The sequence below is a fragment of the Triturus cristatus genome, chromosome 5_2, assembly GCF_964204655.1.
Source record: "Triturus cristatus chromosome 5_2, aTriCri1.1, whole genome shotgun sequence".
NCBI lineage: Eukaryota > Metazoa > Chordata > Amphibia > Caudata > Salamandridae > Triturus > Triturus cristatus.
The window spans coordinates 678,840,868-678,847,081 of NC_140588.1; positions in this window are offsets into that span (position 1 = coordinate 678,840,868).

A 6,214-nucleotide genomic window follows, 5' to 3' on the forward strand; every position below is an offset into this window, starting at 1 on the left:
AGTGATCACTCTGGATTCAGTTTCTTTGTGGGAAATGCTGTCTTTCTCCTATAGGGTGCTGGCCCTGGTGGTATCCTTAACTTTATTCATGGCTTTAGTCAATACCCATTCAGGATAGCCACGTGCGGAAATTGCGATAATTTGACATTTTTGCGTTCCGCGGAGAGCGCGAAAATGTCAAAAATTCCGGTTTCCGCAGCTTGGCGATAATTTGTTTCTTGCTCGCGCTGTAAAATGATACATTCTCGCGCGCGCGCGATCGCCTTACCTGAATCCCTGCGTTCGCCGACAAGTTTTCTTGATCCGGTCGCGTTCTCCATGAGATGTTGTATTGTTTTTAGCCATTTGCGCTGTCTCGCGACAGTTCGCGCCCGCAGTGACGTCATGCGTCGCGCGATCACGTCTTTCTTCTCGCGATCATGCACCGCGAGAACAACTCAAAACAAGATGGCCGCGCCCGCAAGCAACCACATGGGTAAGTTGGCGACCCGCAACCATGCAGAAAATCTCGCGAACATGCCGGAAAAAAACTTCCGCATCTTCGCGATATTTCTGCTTGTTTGCGATAATTTTAAACATTCTCGCGATAATTTGCGAAGGTTAATTCCGCAAATTCCGCCCACCCCTAGTTACCATCCTTTGTTGTTCAGGCTCAAACAATTCATTAGTACTGCAGTTTCTTCTAGCCGTCAGTAACTCTCCATAAGGTATACTCCATTTGAGTGCCTCTGGATGAGCACTGAGGGCGTGAAGAAGACTGTTCTCTGCAGTTGATTTCCTGTGGAGACTGGTGGAGAGTTTACCCCCACATACAGTTATTTGAGAATGTAGGAACTCTATACTGTTGAAACTCATGGTGGATGTGAGTTTAATATTGTATGGATTCTTATTCAATTGCTCAATAAAGTTCTCAGTCTCTTGTTCTGATCCTCTCCATATAACGAAGAGATCATCAATATAATGAATCCATACCTTGACCAGGTGGGTAAAATGCATTGTGAAATTTCTATCACTGCAAATCTCCTCCTCCCATTTGCCAAGGAAGAGATTCGCAAAACTTGGCGCAAAGCTAGAACCCATCGCGGTCCACACGCACCTGCTTATAGAGATCACCATTGAACATAAAGATATTGTTGGTAAGACATATCCTCATCATCTCTACAAGCATGTGCGTGTGTTCCAAGTATGCTATGTCCCTTTGTTTAAGAAACAATAGGTCTGCCTGGTGGTGTGATGGAATTCTTGTGTACCTTGGGTAATAGATATAGTATAGGCAGTTTGGGATAATCTTTCTTCAGATAGCAGTAACCATGCCTTGTGATTAAACCTGCCACCTGCCACTCTGCTAGTTTATCCCATCTGTCAGTTATACTTAGATTATACTCCCTGGTGTTGCTTTTGCAATAAAATGTTGTATCATCCAACTGTTCATTTGCCTCGTCAATGTACATTTTTCTTCCCCACAGCACGATATTGCCTCCTTTGTCAGAGGGTCTGATGATTACATTTCTATCCTCTGCTAGAGAAACAATAAAATCATGTTGTGTTTTTGACAAATTAGAATATGCATAATTACTTCTGGTTTGTGTTTATGTTTGACCAGTTCCCTGGTCACTACCTCATGAAAGGTATCGATCGCATCATGGGGCATTACTGGCAAAAAAACGGATTTAGGTCTCAATGGGGTACATGCTGCCCTATCCATAGGGATGTCATTTTATTCTTGAGGGCCTACTTCTGACTCTCTTATTACAGCCACATCCCCCAAATCATAAACTGTTTGTAGTGTTTCTAAATCCCCTACAGTTAGTCCCGGTACATTCATACTCACTCCCATTTGTATATCACCATCATTAGGTTTCCTATTATACAAAGTATGCCATTTTCTGAGTTTCAGCTTACGTACAAAACTGAATATGTCTACTCTAGTATTCGAATAATTAAAAAGTTCAGTAGGACAAAAAGTCAAACCTAGGCAGAGGGTGGTTTTCTTTCCTTCACTGAGCGTTCTTGCAGATAAATTTATGATAGTTCTATTTACCATTGATGTGTACATCATTATTTGGCTTTTCTGTAGCCTCCCCTTCTGGTTCCCATGGGCTTTTGATTTGTTGATTCTTTGTCTTGCTTTGAGCCGTCTTCTCTTGGAGCGCCCCTGCCTCTTGGTCTTCCTCATGCTCGACTTTGGCCTCGAGCCATCTGTGGAGTTGTGTTCTTGTTTCGAGTTTCTTCTCTGTCTCTGCGGGATCGTAATACTCGAAATTCATCTAAAAAAGTAGCCGGTTTCTTTGTTATCTCCACATCTGACATGGTGCTTACTGTTTGAATAGAGGCATCAGTGTCTGAGTCACTTGCTTGTACGTGTTCTTGCTGCTCTTCTTCTTGTCGTGTTGATTCACTGGCATCCTGTCCATTAGAATTTCCTTGTTTATACAAATAATCATATTTGGGACTATATGTCAAAATGCGACCGCTTTCATAGTCGCCACAGTCTCTGTGCAGTTTTCTTTGCTTTCGATACTTTATATCATTTTCGTATTTGGTCAATCTTCCTTTTAAATCTTCCTTACATTTTCTAATACTATCTTGTTCAGTACTCTTTTTAAATTCTTCTTCAATTTGTAATAATTCTTTTATTATGTTCTCACCATCTTCCCAGGCATATTTAATTAATATGCACAACATATTCTTCGAACTGCTTACCGAATTAGCTGCCCATTCTTGCAGCATATGTGGGTTCAGAGACTCATGTGATGGCGTGATATAAATCCTTAGTCCCCGAGGGACCATATCCTTTTCAACATAGTCTTGCAGACTGGTCGCCTCCCACCACTTGGAAGACTCTTGTTTCTTCAACTTTTCATAACGTTGCAACTTTATATTCAACAAATTCCCTTCCGGTTTTGTAACTGCGGGCCTGGCATCACCTCCTTTGCCTGGTGCCCGGGCAAAAAGAGCTTCTGCCTCTTTCCGCCTCTCATCCTCATTATCCATCGTTCGAAGTTGTGTGTTGAAATGTGTTTAAGGTTAAATATCGTACACATGCACGTCTCAGGATTATTGTGGTTTAACAACCTTGTTCCGCTTACTCCTTTATACTGGCTTTTACTCTCCCCCGCCTCAATTTAGGCGGTTCCCGATACCACTTAGTGCTAGAAGACCTGAGTTTTCAGTATATATATATATACAACATATAACAATAACATAAAATCTATAAAAATAGAAATCATAAAACATTTAACTATATAAAAATCTTTAAAAACATTAATGTAAATTATAACAATACAAAATAAATTATAACATAATACACAAACTATTCCCATTACAATTTAAACACAACCATGCAAATATATAATAAAGTTACTATTCTCACTTATTACAACACATACATATTAAGGCTGATTAAAATAAAATGTATAAGTCTCCCTCCAAAAAATGCAACAGTAGTAAAAGTGATATATTGCACATAGGTAATATTTACTACACCCATTCCAGTCAATACAACACCATGGTAACTGTTAAAGAGCAGAGGGGAAACATTTAGATTCCCACTCCACTCTGAGTGTAACAGTAGAGAAAGTGTTGAATTGTGAAGGGATACAATTTACTATTCCTACTCCAGTCAGAGCAACAGTAGGGAAAGTGTTGGATTGCGGAAGGGTAAAATGTTATATTCCCACGTCAGTCAGTCCAACAGTAGGAAAAGTGTTGGATTGCGGAGGGGTAAAAATTACAATAGTCTCACTCCAGTGACTGCAACATAGGGAAAGTGTTGGATAGAGGACAGATAACAATTACTATTCCCACGCCATTCAGGACTAGGGAAAGTGTTTGAGGGGTACAATTTACTATTCCCACCTTAGTCAGTTCAAAATTCAAAACACACTAAATATTAACACAATAAAAATATTTTGAAAACAAGTGAAAACAAGTAAATAAAAAAAATATAAAAATGTTAAAATCAAAAATAAAAATAAATACATTCCATATTGTACGCAGCACTCATGATGTAAATATTAGGGGTGATGTGGGGTGTGAGTTTTGTGGTGATATACGGTATGAAGTAACTAAACTAAATATATGTAATAATTAATGTGTTTGTAAATTAATAATTTCTAAATCGAAATATTTATTTGTATGAAAATTATTTATTTATTTTATTTAATATAATGTTTGTAGGTAGTTGTGATATGTATTTAACATAATAGTGCCGATTCCGATCCGTTAAAAAAATTTACCGTCCGACTCGTATCCGTATTTTTTTACGTACGAATCGTACAAGTCCCCGTACAAACGGTGTAGTACGATTCGTACGTGAAAAATACATACAAATGACTTCGGGACAAGTCTACGAGACGTTCCCGGACAGTTTTACGTACGAGTCGTAAAACTGAAGTCCGAGCGCACAAGTCCGATCCGTACCGGCGTCCCGAATACACAAGCGTATGGAAAACGTCCCGTACGGAGCGAACTTTGCACGACCCCTACCCTGGGTACACTTGGGCCCGGGGTACAAGTCATACGGCCCCCCCACCCCACCCGCGCATTTCGGCGCCGTAACCCCCACCCCAGCACCCACACATGTCTGCGCCGTATCCACCACCCCAGCACCCGCGCATGTTCGCGCCATACCCCCCACCCCAGCACCCGCGTATGTACGCACCGTACCCCAGCACCCGCGTATGTACCCCCCACCCCAGCATCCACGTATATACGCGCCATACCCCAGCACCTGCGTATGCACGCGCCGTACCCCCAGCCCAGCACCGGCGTATGTACGCGCCGTACCCCCCACCCCAGCACCCGCGTATGTACTGTCAGGGTTTGAACATCCAGTGCGCCTATGAAGTTCCATACATAAAGCACAGCGGAACTACGAGTCCCAGGAAGCCCGGGCGAGGGGAGGAACCAACATCGTTATAATCACGCACAATGCAAGGGGCGCTGTACATGATTCTGGAGTTGGGAGAATTCATGGAAGCAGCGCGGCTGCTCGGCACCTCAGCATCTTTTTTGAGGTGTGCTTAAAGACTTTTACCACGTTCCACTTAACCGCCTTTGGTTCTCTGGCGAGAGGCCATTGGGGGGGTTTCTTTGGAGGTTTTCGGAGGAGCGGATCTCATCCGGCTAAGGAGGATTCTTGCCCGCGGCTGCGGAGGGGATGACGCGGTGTGACGAGACAAACAGTTAACACCACTTTGGTAGACTTTGCCGGACTCCACTCTGTAGGCGGACCAGAGATGAAGCCGTGAAAGAGAAACTTTGTCCCAGAGACTTACGAGTCAGGTCAGGTAAGCTGTGGAGGTCTTAACGGCTGCCTGGGTTTTTTCTTTTGGATTGTGTTGCTCTGTTTTGTTGTTTGACAAGAAAGGCCAACTTGGCAGCCAGTAGGTGGAGCCGGCCTAGAACTGACCAGTACGAGACATTCTCGTCTTTTGTGCAATGGGTTGGAACTAACTGATACAAGTGTGTTCGTTTCTAATGTGGAAGGGGAAACAGTATCGGAATAGGTGGGAGCCATGAAAGGAAGGGTTTCTTAACAGTTATGCTTCAAGACTATATGAACTCCACCCCAGGAGGGAGGAGTCCCACATCAACTGTTGGGAGAAGTTCTTAATTTTCCTTCTATGATTTCAAGTTGGTGTGGTGTCGGGTACGTATGAGGATGAGGAGGTTGTTTGGTAGTATGGTAATGAATGGACAGGCGAGGATACTTTAACCATCTGTGTTTTTGGTCTTGTGTGTAGATGGTTGCGCAGCATTCCGAGCAGTAAGAGACGTATCTTACAGGATCGAGGAACCATCGTCAGGGAATACCTTGGCAGGTATGGGAAAAGAAATAGCGAGAAAATATGAGAGTAGTTAGCAAGACATAGGATGTTAATTGCATGTTCTTTTCATTTCAGGTTTCCCTTTCCCACGCTGCACCTACCCTACCCTTTCCCTCACTTGATCGCCTCAACACTCTGGAGATTAATTAGTCAGAGTTTGGGGATGTCAGGAGGTGGACCACTTTGAGCATCGCCCAGATCCTGAGGAGAACTTGGAACTGTGACATGTACGCCCCGTACCCTCCACCCCAGCACCATACTCGGACACACTGTACCCCAACACCGTACCCCAGCATCGCGTATGTACGAATCGTACAACACCATTGCATATGTGACCACTGTACAACAACATAGCGTCTGAACTCTGTACACACATTACATAC